The sequence below is a fragment of the Mytilus trossulus genome, chromosome 12 (genome assembly GCF_036588685.1).
Source record: "Mytilus trossulus isolate FHL-02 chromosome 12, PNRI_Mtr1.1.1.hap1, whole genome shotgun sequence".
Lineage (NCBI taxonomy): Eukaryota > Metazoa > Mollusca > Bivalvia > Mytilida > Mytilidae > Mytilus > Mytilus trossulus.
The window spans coordinates 34,542,742-34,569,602 of record NC_086384.1 but is presented as its reverse complement, the minus strand read 5'-3'; the positions used below and the strand labels follow the sequence as shown (position 1 = coordinate 34,569,602).

Here is a 26,861-nt window from a genome sequence, read left to right as displayed (position 1 = left end):
ACTACAGAAATAGCGTTGTTCCACGATAATATATATATACATATAAAAACGCAATACGGAAGGAAGGAGACAATTAGAAATCATAATTCAAATATGATTGTGTAGTTATTGATTTGTCATTAATTTTTTTAAATAAAGGGGGGAAATAAAAAATCGAAAAGAAACTTATTTTACTTTCTGCCTAAGTCTATTTTATCCCATTCTGTAAGATAAGTATTAAACAAAATCCTCAATTTAGGAACATATTGTCATATCCAAATACTCCAGAGAATATAAGATTAAGGTATAATTCATGAAGCCATTTTGTCACAGGAATCCTTCACGATATGCCAAAACTAAAAAGTTATGCATTTTAAAGGAGACCCGAAATAAGGTGTAATTTTTATCTAGAATATAAATTGAAGGGAAAGTTAACATTCATTTTCTCTTACTATAGATGTGTGTGCAAAGCTGTTTAGAGGTCAAGTATGGCCTTCAACACAAAACCTAGGCTCACACTAAACAGCAAGCTATAAATGGATAAAAAATGCTAGTGAAAAACAAGTCAATCAGACAAAACGACTCATCTTTAAATAAAAAAGCGAGAAACAGTTATGATTAAAGGCAACAGTAGTATACCTTTGTTTAAAAGTCATGAATAGTTATCAAAGGTACCAGGATTATAATTAATACGCCAAACGCGCATTTCTTCTACATATGACTCATCAGTAACGCCCAGATAAGAATAGGTATAAATCTAACAATAACAAAGTTAAAGAACATTGAGTACCCAAAACTCCAAAAAGTTGTTCAAAATACGTCTAAGATAATCTCTGCCTTGAATAATAAAATCCTTATTTTGTTTAAAAATACAAAGTTTTGTAAACAGGAAATTTATAAAAATGCCAATATATAATATAATAAATCGATGATAGAAACCAAATCCGGTTTTAAACTTACACTGAGGGAAACACATCAACTGTATGAGGAAGTTAACAAAACAGAAACACCGAAGTGCTATAAAAACAAACTTATGAACAACACGAACAACAGACAATCAATGAAAAACAGGCATCTGAGTTTAGATAAGAGCATACAAATTGTATGTGTTTTCCCTTGAAAATAGAAATTCAGGCACATTATCAATTTAAAATTTACTTTCAAAGTTTCCTAATTTTAGTGGTATATTTTTCGTTAACAAATCCGGGAATATATGTATATGTATAGCAGCAGACACTGGCTCTTTTGATGCGCTTTTTCGCTTAAATTTTCAACTTTTTTGAATTCGAGCGTCACTGATGAGTCTTTTGTAGACGAAACGCGTGTCTGGCGTATATACTAAATTTAGTCCTGATATCCGAGTTTATCTACAGGAACTCTGACTCATATGAAATTAAGAATTTTCAATTTCAGATGTACAAATGTAAAACGGTTATATACAGGTTTGAAAAATTAAAGATTTAAAATTATCTTAAAGTTCTTCAGAGTATTTTTTTTAGAACCTACATTTTTTCAATGTTTCTACGATTTTCGATAATATCAGATTATAACATGTCATTTTTCATATCGCATGTATTATCAGCCCTGGGTTCAATATCAGCCCAAAATCCGCATGGCTCAAGGGCTGATATTGACAGAGGGCTGATAATACATGCGATATGAAAATTGACATGCTATGATCTTTTTATCATATGCTTCAACAATGAAGAAAAAACAGATTCATTTATTGCTCCTTTTAAGTGGTTCCCAAAAAGAAGTTCAAAGAGCGAAAAGTTGACGTGGTATCCCAAATTTAGTACATTCAATGTGAAATCTTTCTATCATATGAATCAACATAGACGAAGAATATTTTGATATGGACGGATCGACAAAAAAAATGTTTGTTGTCTGTTGTTGTTTTTTTTTTATTTTTTTATTTTTTTATTTTACACAACATACTTTACAGTATTAAAGTAATTGTTTTGTACACTACTTTGTAATGTTTTTTCACTGAAAACATAGCATTAATATGCATTTTCCGGATGATTTGCCGAGTAACACCGTAATGTCATGCGATAACGTTACGGAAAGGATTTGGTCAAGAAACACAAAGGGTGATGACCAGCTTATAGTAAATATATTTTTTATGTTGAAGTAATTATAACATTAATCGTGATATGTTGTTTGAATTAAACAAATTTATAGCTTTACACTTCTTGATTGTCAGAAATTGAATAACTAACTGACATAATTTGTTAACCTTTACAAGGTGTATGGCATATATGAAACTATTTGGTAAAAGCTGTTTCCATCATATGAATAAAATACCCGAGGGTAACAATTGAAATGATTAAAAATGCACTCAGCTTTGTGTCCTGGACAAAATTTTCTATGAAAATATGTCCTCGTGTATGAAAATGTGTCCATGAACATGGACATTATTTAATACTATAATTTTGTTCAGACATTTTTTCACAGGACATTTTTTGATAAATCATTAAATTATTAAATAATATCCATTGCCTTGTTTTTACTGAACGTAATTTAACCTATAATTGTGAACTTTAATACATTGTTACTTTGACAGAGAGTTGTCTTCTTGGCACACATGCAATCCTTTTGTTCTTATTAGACCTTTTCAACATCTCTCGACACCTACAGTTGAGAACGACTACGACAGGTAAAATGTGAAGGGTCGTCTCAAAAATAAAAAATAAAATGTGATCATTATTGATTTGATTCCGTTTAATCATTGACAATGATAAAACTTTCCTACAGAGTCCAAATGACATGGTTTTTTTTTAATTTATTATGAAGAAAATGATAGACTTTAAGTCACATTTCATCTTTTAGACGTTTAGCTTCTACCTGTCCTGGTTGAATTTGGAAAACGAAAAGAACAAATCATGTTTTATTGCAGTTGATATTTAATTAAACAATGATTATGTCGGTTGACAAGGTCTGTAAGTTTTGGCCTTGGATGCCTCTATAATGTACACAATACTTTGTATCATTTCAATTCACCAATTTCGTTATGTTTTACTTCGACCTAAAAAATCAATATGTAATTATACCTCCAGAAATTGAATATGTACATCAACTAAGGTGAAGTTCGGTGGAAAAACACCAAGTTGGTCGTGTTCACAAGTGTGATACGGACGGACGGTCCATTATTCCTTTTCATTTTTGAAAAAATCATAAAAGCTTTTACACCAACAAATTAAATCGTTATTGGCATGCGGCAAATATTTGGCGAAAGACTCACATAATCAAAAAACGGTGAAGAGGAAATGGGTTAGGATTCAGAATGATTGGAATATTTGTTTAATCAATTCAAAATGAAATGTCGTGCAAATACATACGAAATAAGTATATTATACGACAGAGACATATATATGGTGGACGATGCGGACGTTTGGAAATCAAGAAATTGAGAAATCGGGAAATCGAGAAATCAAGAAATTGGCAAATCGAGAAATACAGAAAGCAAATACGCAAAATCGAGAATTCATTTTGCGTTTTCGCATTTTCGTGTTTTTTCTTTCGTGTTATTGCGTTTTTGCTTTCTTTGATTTCTCAATTTCTCGATTTCCCGATCTTATCTATTTCCAAATTTCTCAATTTCCCTATTTCTCGATTTCCCGATTTCTCAATTTCTCGATTTAGCTTTCTCGAATTCCCATTTTCGCGTTTGCAAAAATGAAAGGAGTAGTCACGAAAACGCGAAAAGGCGAAATAAATGGCCGATTCCGACCAACATACATATATTTATTTATTTATTTGGTTGATATATATTCTTAAAATATATAGTCAAAACAGTATAAAACCGCCAATCCAATATGTTACCGTAACAATAATCATGATGGTTTTTGTCTTTGAGACGACCCATCCATTTTACCTGTAAACTGTAGGTGTCATTAGTCGGTGTCGAGAGATGATATATATTGTATAACGATTAAAATTCAAACAAGTAACAGTACTATTTTCCTTGGAGGACATAATTTAATAACACTTATCATGAACAATTGTCCTGGAGATGGATATTGCTTTAAAAGTTCACTTAGGGGACAATATTTCATGGTAATGAATATTATTCAATATCAAAATTCTATATTTGAAGATAAAATTCATTTAATTGCCAATCATGCTTGAACACCTATGTTTTGTAAGGGATTACTCTACGAAGAAGACTCATAGCACATTGGTCCTTCTTATGTTGTTAGATTCTCCAACAATGACAATGAACCCATAAGAAACAGAATTGAAAAATCTCAACTGTTTCCTTTCATTTTTTTATGAGAGAAAACGTAAATAATCATGATTTTCGTCTTTGTTTACATTTTTTCATTGATCACCAGCACCCATCAGGACCGAATCACCAGCACAGAACGTTCTCTTGCAGGACAACCTTGGTTATGATACCGTAAAATTGATGATAATCCATTTGGCATGGTGGTAACGATAATTTTTCAATAATATATAAAATAACCACTGCCCTGAGACTACTATAACACATATGTATAACACATTTGTTTTTGAGATTTCATATGCTGTTATCTATTATTATTTCTTTTCAATTCATTGTTATCTGTTTTAAGACAAATCAATTGGTTTAAGGTTCATCATAAGGAATTTAAAAATATGGCCGTGTTTACCCCTTAAAATTTACTATGAGTACAGAGAAACTGGAACATCTAGGAAAGTTTTAAGGCATGGCAGGAACTAGATATATAAAAGTTATATGAAGTATACGTTTCAGAAAATAAAAAAACTTACCTGGATTTTGATGTCCAGTTTTTTCCAGTCTGCAGAAGATAGCAAAATAAACAAACACATGAGTTTCATTTAAAACGGTCCACTCATTTACACAGTTTAAATCACCTATTGTCTGCAGATGTCAATTGTCCATCTATTGTCCATTTAAATCAATACTACTCACAACATGTATTATATGAGGGGAGATTCTCAAACCTCTTTCCCGACTTAGTTTATTTTGGCACCTTCTGGCTGCAGGAACAAAAAAAAACTGGAAAGCAAAATCTAGTAAAGTTTATGATTTTCTAAAACATAAAATGCAGTTACAATTTATATATCTAGTTCCTGCCATCCCTTAAAACTTTTGCAGGTGAATAGGCTTGTCTGTACTCAGAGTAAAATTTGTGGTGTAAATACGGCCATATTAGCCAAAAGGTTATGATTAACCTTAACCTATGGTCTCTCCCCCACCACGTCTGCTCTGCTGATGTCTGAGGCACATATGAATGCAAAAAGGATGAAGGAAATTCTCTTCTTGACAGCATTGGATACTCAAAAAGCTTTCGACGTCACGTAGTCAACCACAGCATCCTTCTTGATAAACTCTTTCAAAAAGACATTCCTCCTGAAATAAGGGAAACTATATACGAAATGTACAACGACCTTACTTCAAGGGTTAATTGGAAAGGCCAACATAGCAATAGCTTTCCAGTCCAACAGGGAGTCCGTCAGGGTGGTTTCCTGTCCACGCATCTTTATAAAATTTATATTGAAGACCTTTTAAGACAGTTAGAAGATTCAAATATCTTACCTCCTATACATTTATAGGAATATGATTGGTTAATAGCGACCTCGTGGAGACCGTGTATATTCAATATAAGGTTTGTAAGGAGGCGGGACTTATTTCAATACACGGTTAGTACGGGGCGCCGAATGGGACTCTTGTGGTTTTGTACAAAATTCAATTCTGTCATAACAAAATCATTTTTGTCTTACAAAACTATGTGCTACACACTTGTTTTGTGAGAACTTCAATTTTGTGATGACAAAATTCATTTGTGTAGACAAAATTCATTTTTGTCATGACAAAATCTATTTTTGCAGACAAAATTCATATTTGTCATGACAAAAGTCAATTTTGTCTTAAAGGTATGCAAATATAAACATATTTGCATACAAAATTGACTTTTGTTCCCTGATATGGAAATTAAATCACAAAAGTCAATTGTGTACGGTACGATTCATTTTTGTGAGACAAAATTGACTTTTGTGAAACAAAATTAACTTTTGTGAGACAAAATTGACTTTTGTGAGACAAAATTGACTTTTGTGAGACAAAATTGACTTTTGTGAGACAAAATTCAATTTTGTCATTTTTGTTGAGACAAAATTCAATTTTGTCATTTTTGTTGAGGCAAAATTCAATTTTGTCATTTTTGTTGAGACAAAATTCAATTTTGTCATTTTTGTTGAGACAAAAGTCAATTTTGTTAATTTTGTTGAGACAAAAGTCAATTTTGTAAATTTTGTTGAGACAAAAGTCAATTTTGTTAATTTTGTTGAGACAAAAGTCAATTTTGTTGAGACAAAAGTCAATTTTGTTGAGACAAAAGTCAATTTTGTGACGACAAAATTCATTTTTGTGATGACAAAATTCAATTTTGTAACAACAAAATTGACTTTTATGAGACAAAATTGACTTTCGTGAGACAAAATTGAATTTCGTGAGACAAAAATCAATTTTGTTGAGACAAAATTCAATTTTGTTAATTTTGTTGAAACAAAATTCAATTTTGTTAATTTTGTTGAGACAAAATTCAATTTTGTCAATTTTGTTGAGACAAAATTCAATTTTGTTACTTTTGTTGAGACAAAATTCAATTTTGTCAATTTTGTTGAGACAAAAGTCAATTTTGTGTAACAAAAGTCAATTTTGTGTAACAAAAGTCAATTTTGTGTAACAAAAGTCAATTTTGTGTAACAAAAGTCAATTTTGTGTAACAAAAGTCGATTTTGTATGCAAATTAGTTCACAAAAACCAAACTAAACTAATTTAAATACAAAATTGACTTTTGTCGCTCAATTTTCAAATTAGGTAACAAAATTCAAGTCTGTGTAACAAAAATGAATTTTGTCATGACAAAAGTGACTTTTGTCCGCTGATAGATAATTTTGTATGACAAAATTTCAAATTTGTAGTATGATACAAATTTTGTTAAACTGAACACATTTTTGTTGAACAAAAGTCACTTTTGTCCGTACAAAATTGAATTTTGAGTACAAAACCACAAGAGTCCCATTCGGCGCCCCGTAGTTAGTAGTGGATTTACAACTTAGGTATTGTTTGATTATTAAAAAGTATTGAAATATCTGTTTAATATTGTTATATTAAGGTTGTTGATAATAGATATTTGTCGGTTACATTTTTTTTTAATGCAGACCAATTGAAGAAGGTTCTTAAAATTGAACACTTGAACACTTTTATACAGAAATAAGAAGATGTGTTATGATAGCAAATAGGATAACTTTAGTCAAAATTCCACAAATAAAGATAGTCGGGAAGATAAATTCGTTACAGTGTGCTAGTGACCTAATATGATATATAAAGGGTAAGTAAATTCTATATGGGCTTCGAGCTTTGCTCTCACCCCATATGGAATTTACTGACCATGTATATATCATATTAGGTCACTAACACACTATGTAACTAATAATATCTAGGCACAAATTATACAGGATGTCCTACGTGCGCAGATGATATTCTACTCTTATCTAATTCGGATGAAGTAATACAAATCATGCTCAATGTAGTAGACTCATATTCGAAAGAGCATCAATATAATATCCACCCTGAAAAGAGCGTTCTCTTTAAACAAAATGAAAATTCCACAAACTCTAGGAAATCATCCATATGCTCCTGGTCTCTTGTGGATAGGTCCGTTTCAGACACAGATAAGGCCTCACATCTAGGTATTATAAGATCATCAAAAAATAATATGAAAGAACGCATTAGTTTAGCCCGAAGAACAACCTATTCACTTATGTCAACAGCTGTACATGGCACAAATGGCTTGAATCCAAGGTTTCCTATAGTATTTATAGAATCTACATATTACCCCGTCTGCTCTACAGTCTTGAAGTTTTACCTCTTACGAACAGCCAAAACAATGACTTGGGCGACTTCCATTTATCCTTCTTAAAAAATATTCAGGCTCTACCAACAAGATCAGCTTCGGCTGCGGTATTCTCACTAATGGGTGCCCTCCCAATAGAGGCCGAGCTTCACAAAAGACAATTAAGCCTTCTGCATTCAATCCTAGCGTTCTTAGGGATATCTTGTTGCGTCAGTACCGGCTAGAAATTTGCAATGCAACTTTTCTACACAGAACAGAAAATATCCTGCTTTAATATAGCCTATCAAGCATTAATGAGCTTCTTGTGAAATGAAAACAATCCGTCAGACATGCTATTGATACAATTTGGAGTAATAAAGTTAGAGAAAAATCAACCCCGACTATAGGCTCTGTACTGACATTATCAATATAGGAGAAATACATCCAGTTTGGAAAACAGCAACAGAAATTCCGGGGAATACAAAGAAAGCTATAATAAAAGCTAGAATGCTAACTGGGATCTACCTTTTACAAGCAACCAAAGCAAAATTTAATATAGGAAGTGCAGACCCAATTTGCCCGCTTTGCAAACTCGAGAAAGAAAACCTTCTACATTTCCAAACTAGATGTCCATCTCTGGAAGGGGTCCGTAGGACTTTTTATACCCCATTAAAAATGGCTGTTATAAATAAAATTGGGATTGATCAGTAGAAAACATTTTTTTCAAAATAGAGAAACATTAAGCCAATTATAATTGTCGACTGCAGGAAACTAGTGGGTTCTGCACTTCCAAACGACAACAATTTTTTAAATATCGTTGAAACAATTTATAGGAATCTGTGTGATAAACTACATCAACAGAGGTTAACTCAGATTAATGCTCTATCATAATATAAACATACATTAATCATCACATGGAATTGAGCTTTCTTTCAATCCTTTTCAGAGCACACAATAGTGGCGTACATAAAGAACAGTTAGAAGTGAGAAGTACATGGAGGACAGTTGAGATATAGATGTACTTAGGAATACGTTGATGTTAATAATGATGTACGTTATATACAGACAATTGCTGTATCAAAGTGGTAGCTGATGTTCTGAATATAGAGACATGCGGATATGTAATAGTGTCAGACCACGGTTTTACTAATGTCATAAAGTGAAACAAAGTCATTTTAGATTTTAGACTATTTTTAACGAAGTATCAAAGTGAATTACTTTTAATATCATCCGTGTATTAAGCCCATCGTCTATTAATATATGCACTTGCATTTTATACTGTGAAATAACCAAGTAATTTAAGCTCTATAAGTCCGTGTAATATAAGCCTACTGTACGGGGCGCCGAATGGGACTCTTGTGGTTTTGTACTCGAAATTCAATTTTGTACGAACAAAAGTGACTTTTGTTCAACAAATATGAGTTCAGTTTAACAAAATTTGTATCATACTACAAATTTAAAATTTTGTCATACAAAATTATCTATCAGCGGACAAAAGTCACTTTTGTCATGACAAAATTCATTTTTGTTACACAGACTTGACTTTTGTTACCTAATTTGAAAATTGGGCGACAAAAGTCAATTTTGTATTCAAATTAGTTAAGTTTGGATTCTGTGAACTAATTTGCATACAAAATCGACTTTTGTTACACAAAATTGACTTTTGTGAGACAAAATTGACCAATGTGAGAAGACAAAATTGACCAATGTGATTTTGTCTCAACAATATTTACCAATGTGATACAAAATTGAATTTTATTTCAACAAAATTGACAAAATTGAATTTTGTAAGACAAAATTGACCAATGTGAGACAAAATCCTCAAGTGTAAAAACTTTTTTACTCTGGGCTAGTATGGATAGTAAAAAAGGTAATGTAAACGACTAGTAATGGATTGTTGAGACTTGATATAAGTCTACACACAGCAGAAAATTGTAAATAAATAAAAACATTCGTAAGGGTTCTGCGGAACCCAGTGTCTCGCCTACTTTTGCTGTAACTCCCATGCTCAACAAAAATGAGGAAAACAATCAATAAAAATATTCCTCTTGATACTATCTTTTGATTGTATAAAGAAGCTTCTGTCCAAGTTTGGTAAAAAATACAGGATAGTTTATGAATCGAATAAATGTTTTACAAACTTTAACTGCAGACTGTATGGTATGTTAACTGGAAAAAAAACTAAGTCCATTTATCAGTAAAATACAGATACACAGGTAACAAATATTAACAAAATTTCCTTTCTAGATACTAGCTTTTGATCATAAACAAGCTTCTGTCCAAGTTTGGTACAAATTTAAAATAGTACTAGAACACACCCGCAAATCGCGGGAATTCAGAGCGTAGTTGAAAGTATGTAAAGGGTTGTTGGAAGAATTATGTAAAATATTGAATGACTGGAGAATTTTAGCAAAAGTATCATAAGTCAAAGGTTATTGGGGACAGGAAAACGTGTTTTTTTTTGTTTTTTTTTTTTTATCCCTCCTCCTTTATTTCCAAAATTCCCAATTTTGGTTTTCTATCAATTTCAATATGAACATAATACATTTAGTGGGGAATTTCAGCAAAAGCTATCGTAAGTCATAGGTTATTGGCGACAGGAAAATGTTTTTTTTATATCCCCCCTTCTTTATTTCCAAAATTCCCAATTTTTGGTTTTCTATCAATTTCAATATGAACATAATACATTTAGTGGGGAATTTCAGCAAAAGTATCTTAAGTCATAGGTTATTGGCGACAGGAAAATGTTTTTTTTATATCCCTCCTTCTTTATTTCCAAAATTCCCAATTTTTGGTTTTCTATCAATTTTAATATGAACATAATACATTGAGTATGTTATGAACATTAAAGTAAGGAGCCTGTAATTCAGTGGTTGTCGTATGTTTTATGTGTTACATATTTGTTTTTCGTTCATTTTTTGTACATGAATAAGGGCGCTAGTTTTCTGGTTTGGATTGTGTTACCTTGTCAGTTCGGGGCCTTTTAAAGCTGAGTATGCGGTATGGGCTTTGCTCGTTATTGAAGGTCGTACGTTGACATATAGTTGTTAATTTCTGTGTCATTTTGGTCTCTTGTGGAGAGTTGTCTCAACATGGCTATCATACCACATCTTCTTTTCTTGTAATCAATGAATTTTGTTAAAGATTTAATAACTGGAGAATTTCAGATCAGGTATCAAAAGTTAACTTTTTTAGGGCTTATCTGTATATTATGAACATTCATTACTATATAAATATAGTGTATTTACTTTCAATTGTAAGTTTACTAATCGATCCATGGTAATCATTGATATAGTATACAGACCCTCTCTATTTAATAAACTGTGTGACCGCCGTGGATACCATGGTGGTCATTGATATAGTATACAGACCCTCTCTATTTAATAAACTATGTTACCACCGTGGATAGTCAACTTGAAAATGATAGCCGATAGAATTCTAAAATACAATATACAGAAAAACGCAAACCGGAAGTCTAATCAGACTTAAATTTTCGTCCAACGACGGGACAATATCCGGATGCCTTTTCTCGTTTTTCTCCCAAAACTAACTCAATCTGAATAATCATATGAATGGATGACAAATGCGACTATGCACTGTACCTATAAGGACACAGAGAGAGCGTGTTGGTTTATTTGTTGTGGAAAGAAGAGAAGCGACACCAAAAATGAGGTCTTCTCGTTTAATAGTATAGAATAGTATAGATAAGAAAGTCATTTTTTTTTTTTAAATTTAACCACAGAGTGAATGTGTTGTTTTCTGGCAGAAAAACTAAGTCCATTTAAAAGTATAATACGGAAAAAATGAATTAATTTTTTTACAAAATTTACTTCTGTATAGGGGTATAGGGGGAGGGTTGAGATCTCATAAACATGTTTAACCCCGCCGCAATTTTGCGCCTGTCCCAAGTCAGGAGCCTCTGGCCTTTGTTAGTCTTGTATGATTTAAAATTTTAGTTTCTTGTGTATAATTCGGAGTTCAGTATGACGTCCATTATCACTGTACTATTATGCATATTTTAGGGGCCAGCTGAAGGACACCTACGGGTGCGGGAATTCTCGCTGCATTGAAGACCCATTGGTTGCCTTCGGCTGTTGTTAGCTCTATGGTCGGGTGGTTTTCGCTTTGACATATTCACCATTTCCTTTCTCAAGTTTACTATCTTATGATCATAAACAAGCTTCTGTCCAAGTTTGATACAAACCCAGGATAGTTAAAGAAAGTTATTAAAATTTTAAAAACTTTAACCACAGAGTGAATGTCATGTTTCCCCGCAGAAAAAACTAAGTCCATTTATAAGCAAAAAAACAGAAAAATGGAATTATATTTTTGTAAACTTTACTTCTGGATACTATCTTATGATCATAAACAAGCTTCTGTCCAAGTTTGGTAGAAATCCAGTATAGTTTAAGAAAGATATTCAAATTTTAAAAAGTTTAACCACAGAGTGAATGTAATGTTTCCCCGCAGAAAAAACTAAGTCTATTTATAAATAAAATACAGAAAAAATGGAATTTTTACTTCTGGATACTATCTTATGATCACAAACAAGCTTCTGTCCAAGTTTGGTAGAAATCCAATATAGTTTAAGAAAGTTATAAAATTTTCAAAAACTTTAACCACAGAGTGAATATTTGTTGACGCCGACACCGACGGAATGTAGGATCGCTTAGTCTCGCTTTTTCGACTAAAGTCGAAGGCTCGACAAAAACACCAAACATTTTTTTTAGTGAGGTCCAAAAAAAGGGATCCATGCCCCAAATACCTGTGGAAAGAAGCATACATTTTTGTTAATGTCCTTTTTTTCTGTTGAACGTATAGGAGAAATAGCGGTAATATCGAAAGAAAAGAAGAACTTGACTAATTACAGAAATTGCTTAAATTTTACAATTATTTACTTTATGTACAGCTTCATCTTCGCTAGCAAAGGGGTTACGATCCACTCCCGCTCTCTTCAGACCTTCAGAGCGGGAGTGGATCGTAACCCTTGTTTAGCGAAGATGATACAGTTTATTCGAAAACAACAATAAAACTGAATATAGGTCACCGATGAGTTAATAAGATATTTCAATTTTAATGCCAAAAAAGATGAAACATGAAATATAAGACGATGTTGGAAAATCTATACTAATAGTGCCCTAGCTGGGCCGCAAATTTTGAACTAAATGTATATGATGGGAGAAATGGTTTTACACTCATTATTCCTTAATATTATAATCTCAATATGGAAATTTCAGAAAAGAATGTAATATTATAATACAAGAAGCAAATGGACAAACAATCTTTATTTATTTGGCTCCTGTGTAATAGAAATAATAAAGAAAAAAATAATTTATTATATCATATTTGATCATATTTGTACTTTGCAAAACAAACTGAATGATTTTTTTTTCAATTAGTCACTTAATTAATGTATACTATATATTAAAATTGTATTGAATATGCACCATATTGCAAAATCAAAGTTACAAATGATTTGCACCACGTATCTTTGTCCCTTTTGATCAAATTACTTCCCTTAGCTAAAAAGATTGAAAATATAATTTATTTTATATTTTCGGATAATCCAGCCCTATTCCGTAATGTATCTAAAACTAATGTATCTTTAAAAACGGTAAGCGGAAGAAGGGATCCCGTAGACCGCCCTACGTCACGATGAGGTATATAATATACAAGGTTACTGAGTTTATAACCCGGACTGTAACCTCGCATTTGTGCGCATGCGCGGCCGGAACTGGGCGGATCCGGTAATTTCTACTTTCACTTTTTGAAAAAAATTTCCTATGTGGAGATAGATTTGTATGCTTTTATATACATTTATCTGCGAAAGAAAATACACGTCGTGCTCAGTTGCTGAAGTGGCTCTCTTTCTAGTCCTTTAGAGCACACATAACAAAAACATGTTAAAGGTTTGCAAAATAATGCATTGTAACAATGAAAACATACATTATCAACTCAAAATGCAAAATAACATTTTAAACTAGAAAAGGAGGCTTCACCCCCCCCCCCCCCCTTTTTCCTTTTCCAACTACAAAATGTGATCTGGTTCAAAAGAGTCTGACAATAAATACTTTTCATGTGTAATTATCATGTCAGTGTTCATAGGAGGTGACCAAATGATTTCTTGCGGCGTCCAGGAAGTTATAAAAAGATGGATATGGATCGTGCATGTATATGGGGGGAGAGGACCTTTATCAGGACTCCAGGATCTGGTGTTTTTAAGCTCAGGATTTCGGGATCTATAACGAGAAACGGGAATTCTATTTTTGAATTTCTGGATGCCAGAATTTAAATTTATTTAAATTCGGGATTTCATGTTTAAGGGATCAGGACCCCTCCCACCCTGGTCATGTATGAGGGTGATACTTGTAATCCCTGGGAAATCTGGAAATCACAAATAACCGTAAAAAAATATAGGCAAATGATGTTTATAACAGTAGTTTTGGGTGCATGCCTATAAAAAAGTACACATTCCTTTAGGTGATATCAAAATCAATTAATTTTGACACTGTCAAAAGTGGATAAATATGTTATTGCAAAAGATTAGGTGGTGAAATCTGTTTCTCTGTCTTCATGTCGTCACAATGAGAATTTCAACTAAAAGCCTAAAAATTGGACGTCATAATCAAATATTGACCAACGAACAACTATGATCAAACTAACCAAACCTAGTTTAAATGAAAATAATCATCAGGTCGGGAATTCCATAAAACGAGTTGAAAAAATCTTCGTAATAAAAAAATTATTTATTTTTTATCACCAATGTAAACATATATTACCTGTATTAGCTGTATATATATTCTGTCACCATACTGTATATATCTGTCACCAGACTTAATATTTCTGTTAATACACTTAACATATCCATCACCACACTTAATATATAAATCACCTCACTATATATATCTATCACCTGATCACTTTATATATCAATCACCTCAGTATATCTGTCACCACACTTTATATATCTGTCCCCTCACTTTATATATCTGTCATTATACTTAACATATCCATCACTGCACTTTATATATCCATCATCTCAATATATTTATCTATCACCTCACTTTATATATCTATCACTACTCTTTATATATCTGTCACCAGACTATATATCTATCCCCACACTTTATATATCCATCACGTCACTATATATCTGTCACCATACTTTATATATCTGTCACCATACGTCACCATACTTTATATATCGGTCACCTCACTATATATATCTGTCACCATACTTTATATATCTGTCACCATACTTAATATATCTGTCACCACACTTTATATATCTGTCACCATACATTATATATCTGTCACCATACTTTGAATATGATCCCTACATTTTAAATATCTGTCACCACACTTTATATATCTGTAACCAAACATTATATATCTGTCACCACACCTTATATATCTGTCGCCAGACATTATATATCTATCCCCACACTTTATATATTTATCACCTCTCTATATATCTGTCACCATACTTTATATATCTGTCACCATACTTTATATATCTGTCATGGGTCAGACTTTATATTTCTGTCAATACACTTAACATATCCATCACCACACTTTATATATCAATAATCTCACTATATATATCCATCACCACACTTTATATGTCTGTCACCACACTTAATATATCTGTCACCACACTTTACATATCCATCACCACACTTTATATATCAATCACCTCACTATATATATCTGTCACCATACTTTATATATCTGTCACCACCCTTAACATATATGTCACCATACTTAATATATCTATCCGTACATTTTAAATATCTGTCACCAGACTTTATATATCTATCCCCACACTTAATATATCCATCATCTCACTATATATCTGTCACCATACTTTATATATATGTCACTATACTTTATATATCTTTCATAACACTTTATATATCCATCACATCACTATATATATCTGTCACCATACTTAATAGATCTGTCACCAGACTTAATATTTCTGTCAATACACTAAATATATCCATCATCACACTTTATATATCAATCACCTCACTAAATATATATATCACCTGATCACTTTATATAACAATCATCTCACTATAATGTATTTGTCACCATAATTTATATATATGTCACCACACTTTATATATATGTCACCTCACTCTATATATTTGTCACCATACTCAATACACTTAACATATCCATCACCACACTTTATATATCCATCACCACACTTTATATATCCATCACCTAAATATATATATATCTATCACCTCACTTTATATATCTATCACTACTCTTTATATATCTGTCACAAGACTATATATATGTCCACACACTTTATATATCTATCACCTCACTATATATCTGTCACCATACTTTATATATCTCTCACCATACTTAATATATCTGTCACTATCCTTCATATATCTGTCATTACACTTTATATATCCATCACCTCACTATATATATTTGTCACCATACTTAATATATCTGTCACCATACATTATATATCTGTCACCACACTTAACATATTCATCACCAGACTTTATATTTCTGTCACCACACCTTATATGTCCATCACCAGACTTTATATATCTGTCACCACACCTTATATATCCTTCACCAGACTTTATATATCCATCACGTTACTGTATATATATATATATATATATATCTATGACCTCACTTTATATATCTATCACTTCACTTTATATATCTGTCACCAGACTTTAAATATCTATCCCTACATTTTAAATATCTGTCACCACACTTTATATATCTGTCACCACACTTTATATGTCTATCACTACACTTTATATCTGTCACTAAACTTTAAATATCTATCTCTTCATTTTAAATATCTGTCACCACACTGTATAAATCTGTCACCACACCTTATATATCTGTCACCAGACCTTATATATCTGTCACCAGACTTTATGTATCTATCACCACACTTTATTTATCTGTAACCACACTTTATATATCTGTCACCACACCTATTATATCTGTCACCAGACTTTATGTATCTATCACCACACTTTATTTATCTATCACCACACTTTTTATATCTATCACCACACTTTATATATATATGTCACCATACTTTATATATCTGCCTCCACACTTTATAAATCTTTCACCACACTTTTTATATCTGTCAGTAAACATTATATATACATAACCACACCTTATATATCTATCACCTCACTTTATATATCTGTCACCACACTTCATAAATCGTTCACCACACTTTATGTATCTATCAGCTCACTTTATATATCAATCACCTCACTTTATATTTATCTCTCATTAAACTTTATACATCTATCACCACACTCTTCATTGATCACTACACCGTTCATCTGTCACTACACATTATATATCTGTCACCATACTTTATATATCTGTCATTACTCTTAACATATCCATCACCACACTTAATATATCCATCAGGTCACTATAAGTATATATATATAGATTCTTACATTGATACCAGTGGATTATCAAATTTATCCAATCGAGATAGTTAAATTATCAATTTTAAAGTCCGAGCCGCCTCGGTGAGGACTTTAAAATTTATAATTTAACTATCGAGATTGGATAAATTCGATAATCCACGAGTAACTATGTAAGAATCTGTTTCTCTAATGATTAAAAAGACATTTTCTTTTTTTTGTTAACCAAAAATCCCCTTCGAGTGCCTTTCACATTGCACGAAGTTGTCAATTTCATTAACACCTGTTATCATATTTTGATTCCTTCAGTTAGCTAAAAAGGTCATGACCCTTAAAATCATCCAATGATCTTTTGAGATCACTAGCAACCACACGTTGATTAAATTTTTTTATACAATGGGTTCGGAAAGGGATAAATTTCCATAGAGTTAAAGTAATATATATCTATCAACTCGTTTTATATATCTATCACTATACTTTATATATCTATCACTATACTTTATATATCTATCACAAAAATAAATACATCTATCACCTCACTCTATATCTGTCACCACACTTTATAAATCTGTCCCTACACTTTATATATATATATATCACCACCCTTCATATATCAATCACCTAACTTTCACCTAACTTTATATATATCTGTCACCAAACTTTATAAATCTGTCACCTTTTTTTTTATATTTGTCACTACACATTAAATTTACATCACCTCATATATCTATAGCCACACCCAATATACCACTTTTTATACATTTTTAACTACACTTTATACATCTTATGACCTCAATTTATGTATCTATCACCACACTTTCTATATGTATCACCACACCCAATATATCAATCACCTCTATTTATACATCTGTTACTACACTTTACATATCTATAACCCTACTTTACATATCTATAACCCTACTTTCTTTATCTATCACCTCACATTATTTATATATTACATGTACCACACTTTCTTTATCTATCACCACACTTTTTTTTATTTATCACCTCAATTTATATATCCATCACCTCATATGATATAGCCATCACCACAGTCTATATATTTATCACCTAACATGATATCTTAACTTCATTTATCTATCACCACCTTCTATATACATATCCCATCAATTCAATTTTTTTTTTCTATCCCCATACTTGATATGTTTGGTTTATCTTCTTACTGTATAAGGCTACCACAACTCTATGTGTATCTATTAAAACCATGTTTATACCAATTTGAAAATGTATATAAGCATACTAATAATTAATGTATATTCTGTGTATGTTTGCTGAAAACTAAAAGGGATTCAGTTCGGCACCTATCATTGTAACTATTTGTTTTTCAGTATAGTTGATTATGTTGCACAAACATACACATTTCAATTTTGAAAACTATTATTGTCATCGTAGAAAAGACTGGTGTTTGTGTGTGTATCTTTTCAGAAAATTTAGTGATATATGTAGTACTGTATCAGCATTCTGTAGAACACCAAATTGAGGAAAAGATATCTATGACCACACTCTACATATCTATCACCACTCTGTTTCATTAATAACCTTACTGTATATATCTATCACCACTCTGTATCATCAATCACCAAACTGAATATATTTTTCACCACTCTGTATCATCAGTCACCATATTGTTTATCTCTATCACCACACTAGACATCTATCCCCACTCTGTATCACCAATTACCACACTGTATATAGCTATCACCTCTCTGTTTGTATCAATCACCACTCTGTATCATCAGTCACCATATTGTTTATCTCTATCACCACACTAGACATCTATCCCAACTCTGTATCACCAATTACCACACTGTATATAGCTATCACCTTTCTGTATCATCAATCTTCATAGTGTATATATCTTTCACCACTCTGTATCATCAGTCACCATATTGTTTATCTCTATCACCACACTAGACATCTATCCCAACTCTGTATCACCAATTACCACACTGTATATATCTTTCAACACTCTGTATCATCAATCACCCTACCCTTTATATGTGTCACCACTGTGTATTACCTTTCAACACTCTGTATCATCAATCACTTCACTGTATATATATATATCACCACTCTGTATCATCAATCATCACACTGTATGATTATCACTCTATCAGTAATCACCTGACTTTATATATCTATCACCACACTATATACAACTATCACCACACTATATACAACTATCACCTAACTCATCATATGTCACAACACCTTATGTATCTATCACCACACTTTATATATCTATCATCACACTTTATATATCTATCATCACACTTTATACATCTATCACCTAACTGATCATATATTACAAGAGTTCCAAATGGTGAAGTTGAAATCATCCCTTCGTAAATTTTACGGACGCCATCACGAGTTGGTTGACCGTTATGGAATAACCGTTTCACAAATGATATCGGATATGTTCCTTACGTCGTAACTACAATCCCCTTCCCTTTCATGAATTTGACCTACCGAATTAGACTATTTACTGGATTTGTAATCACATAAGCAACACGACGGGTACCGCATGTGGAGCAGGATCTGCTTACCCTTCCGGAGCACCTGAGATCACCCCTAGTTTTTGGTGGGGTTCGTGTTGTTTATTCTTTAGTTTTCTATGTTGTGTCATGTGTACTATTGTTTTTCTGTTTGTCTTTTTCATTTTTAGCCATGGCGTTGTCAGTTTGTTTTAGATTTACAAGTTTGACTGTCCCTTTGGTGTCTTTCGTCCCTCTTTTACAACACTTTATATATCTATCACCACGCTGTATATATGTCACCACACTTTGTTTATCTATCACCTCATTCTATATACTGTAAACCAACTTATTTTGGCGAGCAATTTATTTCAGCAACTTTCGCGAGTAGAAAAATAACGTGAATATAAATTGTCGCGAATATGTAAAAATTTGATCTTTCCTTATTCAAATACATCAAGATAATTAGAAAAACATGAAATTAAATAGCCACGAAGTGGTCTAAAAATTGTAAAATGCGAAATAAAGTATCTGCGAAAATAAGTTGGTTTACAGTAAGTAAGACCTCATTTTATTAATATACCACCTCTGTTTATATATCTATCACCTTATTTGATATATCAATCAATACACTGTACATCTATCACTACATTTTATATCTCTATCACCTCACTTTATACATATAGCACCACACTGTGTATCTGTCACCACAATTTGTATATCTATCATCTCACTTTAGATATCTTTCTATAAAATTTATATATCTATTTCCTCATTTTATATATGTATGACATCCCTGAAAATATTTTATTGACCTCACTGTTGATATTTGTTCACCATATTTTATATATGTATCCCCTCCACATATGTCATGTATGTATCTTTTAACTAACTGCACTGTTTAAATCAATTACAATACCATTGATATATATGTCACCACATAGTATATATATATATTTTACAGATCTAACATTGTTGGATTGATGTTTAGACGAGTTGTATATACATTATGTACACAGCCATGTATCACCATCATTGATGGCGATCCGATGGATCAATCTGTTGGAGAGTTGTCACTGACTCAGACGTACTTATATACATATATATATATATATATCATCCTTTTGTTTATATATCATCACACTGTATATATCTTAATACTATTCTGTGGACCCTTTACCTCACTGTATATACACATAACCCCACTAAAACTAAGTCCACACTTATCACCTATCTATATCTATTTATCACCATCATATCATATTTATAGTAACACAATGATTATATCTATCATCATTCTTTATCTATTTTTCACAAGACTGTATACTATAACTTGTTGTATCTTCTCTAAGTCAGAGAAATGTACTGGTCATTGTATAATTTGCAGTGGAAGGAGATATGCAGATATGCAATGTCCACTGAGATATGTTTGTATAAGCTTGTATACTTGTTATGTAGCAATTATCAAATTCATTATTTATATTTGTGTTCTTCTTGCAGAAATACCAAACAACATTTTGCAGGGATTTAGAGGTCATTGGTGAAAATGGAAGAAAGGACATGGGTACATCTAATTTTAAGTGAAATAACAAGAATAGTTGAATGATTTACAACCAAGCAGCACTCAGAAATAGTGATGGTAAAGTATTTTTAGAAAATAATACGCGAAAAAAGATATATTCAGTGTGGTGCTTTATAAATTATATATTCCTCTATTGCTACAGTCGCTGTATTTATCACCACATTCTTCATATATATCACAACAGTCTAAATAGGTACCCCCATACTATGATTATCTATCACTACAGTCTCAATAGCTATCCCCATACTATGATTATCTATTACTACAGTCTAAATAGCTATCCCATACTATGATTGTCTATCACTACACTCTCCATACCAATGCCAACAGTCATTATGTATATATCATAATAGTATCATAACATTCTCTATGTATATCTCTGGATAATACAAAAGCTACCCCCTTACTTTATTTATCAATCACCTCACTTCATATATTAATCACCACACTCTCTATATATATCCCCAACTCTCTGTTTCTGCCCCAAAAGTCTCTCTGTATATCTCCACAAAATAAACACCTATCATCTTACTTTATTTATCAATCACCTCACTATATGTATCAATCACCACTCACACACTCTCTATATCTATCCCCCACTCTTTTTTTTGTGTACCCCAAAAGTCTCTCTGTATATCTCCACATAATAAACACCTATCGCCTTACTTTATTTATCAATCACCTCACTTTATGTATCAATCACCACACTCTATATATATCCCCAACTCTCTATATCCGCCCCAAAAGTCTCTATGTATATCTCCACAAAATAAACAACTATCATCTTACTTTATTTATCAATCACCTCACTATATGTATCAATCACCACTCACACACTCTCTATATCTATCCTCCACTCTTTTTTGTGTACCCCAAAAGTCTCTCTGTATATCTTCACATAATAAACACCTATCACTACACTTTATTTATCAATAACCTCACTTTATATATCAATCAACACACTCTCTATATATATCCCCATAATCTCTGTGTCACTCACCACACTGTCAATATCTATATCCACAGTCTCTATGTTTATGACCACATTATCAACACCTATCACCTTACTTTATTTATCCATCACCTCACTTTATATATTAATCACCACACACTTACTATATATATCCCCATACTCTCGATATGTATTCCCACAGTCTCTATGTTTATGACCACATTATCAACACCTATCACCTTACTTTATTTATCCATCACCTCACTTTATATATTTATCACCAGACACTTACTATATATATCCCCATACTCTCAATATCTACCCCCATATTCTCTATGTTTATGACCAAATAACAAACACCAATCACTTTACTTTATTTATCCATCATCTAATTTTATATATCAATCACCACATACTCTCTATATCTATCCCCATACTCTCAATATATATCCCCACAGTCTCTATGTTTATGACCACATTTTAAACACCTATCACTTTACTTTATTTATTCATCACCTCACTTAATATAATGATCACCACACACTCTCTATTTCTATCCCCATACTTTCGATATCTATCCCCACAGTCTCTATGTTTATGACCTCACAATAAACACCTATCTCCTCATTTTATTTATCCATTACCTCACTTTATATATCAATCACCACACACTCTCTATATTTATCCCCAAACTCTCAATATCTATCCCGATAGTCTCTATGTTTATGACCAAATAACAAACACCAACCACTCTACTTTATTTATCCATCACCTGATTTTATATATCAATCACCACACACTCTCTATATCTATCCCCATACTCTCAATATCTATCCCCATTGTCTCTATGTTTATGACCACATCATAAACACCTATCACCTCATTTTATTTATCCATCACCTCACTTTACATATCAATCACCACACACTCTCAATATCTATCCCCATACTCTCAATATCTATCCCCATTGTCTCTATGTTTATGACAACATCATTAACACCTATCACCTCATTTTATTTATCCATCACCTCACTTTATATATCAATCACCACACACTCTCTATTTCTATTACCCCCCACAGTCTCTATGTATATTTCTACATATTAAACACCTTTACTTTATTGATCAATCACCTCACTGTATATTTTCACCTCAATTTATATAATATTTATATAATATTTCTATCACACCACTGGGTATATCTTTCAAAGCCCTATTTATATCATTTTAAAAGTAGATATGAGCATGATAATAATCCACCTTATGTTTATTCAGATTTTAAACTAAAAATGACTCAATGTGACACCTCATTGTTATTATTTTTCTTCTTCAGAAAAGTGAAACTAGATTTTTGAAAGATAGAACATAGAAGAAAAAGGAAAAGGTAATCTTCATTGAAATTAAAAGTATTACTCATAGTTATCAAAGGTACCAGGATTATAATTTAGTACGCCAGAAGCAAGTTTTGTTTCTACATAAGACTCATCAGTGAAGCTCATATCAAAATAGTTAAAAATCAAACAAATACAAAGTTGAAGAGCATTGAGGATCCAAAATTCCAAAAAGTTGGGCCAAATACGACTAAGGTAATTTATGCCTGGGATAAGAAAATTCTAAGTTTTTCGAAAAATTCAAAGTTTTGTAAACAGGAAATTTATAAAAAAAAATTACAAAATAATTGATATTCATGTCAACACCAACACTTTACTCTTTACATATGTATGTAAAGAGTTAATAAGCAATTAAACAATCCTGGTTGAAATGAAATAATTTAAAAGAAATGTTTTTCAAAGAATAACTGCTCCATCATATCGTGCAATATTTTATGTAAATATCATGTCAGATATCTTTTCAATACAAGTAGCAAATATGGTATACTAACTGTCAGTCAAAGATTCTATCATTCAAGATGAGTAAACCTTAAAAATATATTGTTTCAGTGTTATTGCACTTGTAACTATGTCTACATAATACTTCTGCTGGCACACGAATAATGTATATACCACCACATATTTTGTATCTACTGCAACACATAGTATAATTATGGCCACATAATATATATATACCGCAATACATAATCAATCACCACACTACATAAGTCATTCACCACAGTCTGTGTATTCATAACCACAATATTTTTGTCTATCACCACACTGTGGTCTATCACCACACTATTGTCTATCACGACACTATGTCTGTCTATCACCACACTATGTTTGTCTGTCACCACGCTATGTTTGTATATCGCCACACTATGTTTGTCTATCACCACAATTTGTTTGTCTATCACTTCAGTATGTTTGTCTATCACCACACTATTGTCTATCACTATGCTTTGTTTACCTATCACCACACTATGTATGTCTATCACTTCAGTATGTTTGTCTATCACAACACTATATATTTTAATCATCACTGTTTACATATTCACCAACACATTCTTATTACCAATACTTGATATGATGAAGCCTTGTTTGCTCTCACATTGTCATTTAATAAAACAAAAAGGTAGATCATTTGAGTCATGATTCTGTGTAAAGTCATTCCTAAAGAAAAAAAAAATTTTAACTTTTCATTTAAATGATTGATCTCACAGAGGAATTGTATTTCTGCATTACAAATTTTACAATTTGATACAATCTTGGGATTATGTTCTGTTTTTGCACTGATGAAACACTCTTTATTCTTAGATGGAAAATAAATAACAACTGTTTGAGGCATTGAAATTCTGTATTGTATTGGACTAATTATATATTCAACTGAACCATATAATATTTTGTAGGTTAAACAAGATTTAGTGCCGGCCAAACAATTAAGAAAGAATACGAACAAGAATTCCTTACAGAACAGGGGAGACTATTTTACTGTGCTTAGATCTGTGTTTTTGTTATAATTAATTAATATTGTAATTTGTTCTTGGATAAAATATCTGCAATGTGGAGGACAACTGAACTGTGTTCTTATATATTGAAGACGTGCAATGATTTAAAATGCATTTAAGATGAACTTTTTACTACTCGGAAAATGGTTAAAATTAAAGAAACAAACATAGAATTCATTTACATGAATACATTTTATGTTCTATGTATAAAATGTTATCTTAAAGGTGAAAGTAAACAGATTCCTGCCTGTTTAAAATCAAATCAAAGCAGTTTTATTGTGTAGTTAAGAATGTATATACGTTGTTCATGCATTTATGTATTGGAATATTTAGAATTGTACAATGTGTTGAATTTAGTGGATCTTTCATTCTATGTTATTTAGGTTTGATTTGTATGAAATAAAAAGTTCTAAAATTTTATTATAACTTTTACTTTGTATCAATGTGACAATTTTCCACCAACAATCCTATATGATTGCTTTTCTGTATATATAATGAAATTCCTCATCTCTTTATTGACAAGAAATAAATATTGTGTTTATGATGATGATAAGAAAATGTAAACAGTCTTATGATAGGGAGACTTGAAATAGTTGTATATGAAGCTCATAAAATAGAGTCAGTGGTTTCCTAAAATATTCAGATTATTCCAGAGGGAACATCTACAATCTTTTATGCACATTTTATATGTTATCGACTGTTAGTAGATGTGGGAAGATGTGGTTAGACATGCAAAGGTACTTTAGTCAGGGTGAAATATATCCAAAAGACACTTATAGAGTAGGCTGTATGTGTTGAAATTCTCCATTTATTCAGTAGGCTGCAAGTGTCAAACTTTGAGGACATATACAATGCTTCATACACATTTGATATTTTACTCACTGCAAGGGATATATAGGTACATTGGTAAGGATGAAATCTTTCCACAAACATTTATGCAGTAGGCTGCAAGTGTTGATATTTGAGAGGGAAAATATACAATGCTTCATACATATTTGGTATTTTCCCAACTGCAACAGATATATAAAAGAGGAACGAAATATACAAGAGGAACAGTCAAATTCATATATAGAAAATCTTAGGTACATTAGTAAGGATCAAATCTTTCCGTCAACATTTATGCAGTAGGCTGCAAGCGTTCATATTTGAGATAGATCATCTACAATCCTTCATACACATTTTGTATTTTACTGACTACAAGACATATAAAAGAAAACATGAATATGAAATATTTCCAGGAAAATTATAAAGCTGTAGTTTGTGCTCATAGTTGAAGGCCGTTTGGTGACCTTTAGTTGTTATTTTCTGTGTCGATTTGGTCTCTTGTGGAGAGTTGTCTCATAGGCAATCAATACCATATCTTCTTTTTTTATAATTAGGAGGATGTAAGTGTTGATATTTGAGAAGGAACCTCTACAATCTTTCATATATAGATATAACAAGATGTGATATTAGACAAATCTTCATCCAAGTCCCAAGTTGTAAAAGTAACCAATTATAACATGTTTAAGTCAAAGTTCGGTTTTCAACACAGAGTTTTTGCTCACACCGTACGGCAAGCTATATAGGGCCCAAACTATTGTGAACCATTCAAACGGGAACACAAACGAATTTATCTAAATGAAAAAAAACGAGAAACACTTATGAACCACGTCAACAAACAACAACCACTGAACATCAGG

The 26,861-nt window shown here is 31.8% G+C and overlaps 1 long non-coding RNA gene across 1 annotated transcript; it reads left to right on the top strand.

Moving 5' to 3' along the window:
* The first annotated feature begins 13,606 nt into the window (after window positions 1-13,606).
* On the top strand, window positions 13,607-25,347 carry LOC134693873 (uncharacterized). The gene is made up of 3 exons (XR_010102503.1): window positions 13,607-13,735; window positions 21,265-21,403; window positions 23,632-25,347. It is a non-coding gene; the product is annotated as an uncharacterized LOC134693873 (long non-coding RNA).
* The last annotated feature ends 1,514 nt before the right edge of the window (window positions 25,348-26,861 follow it).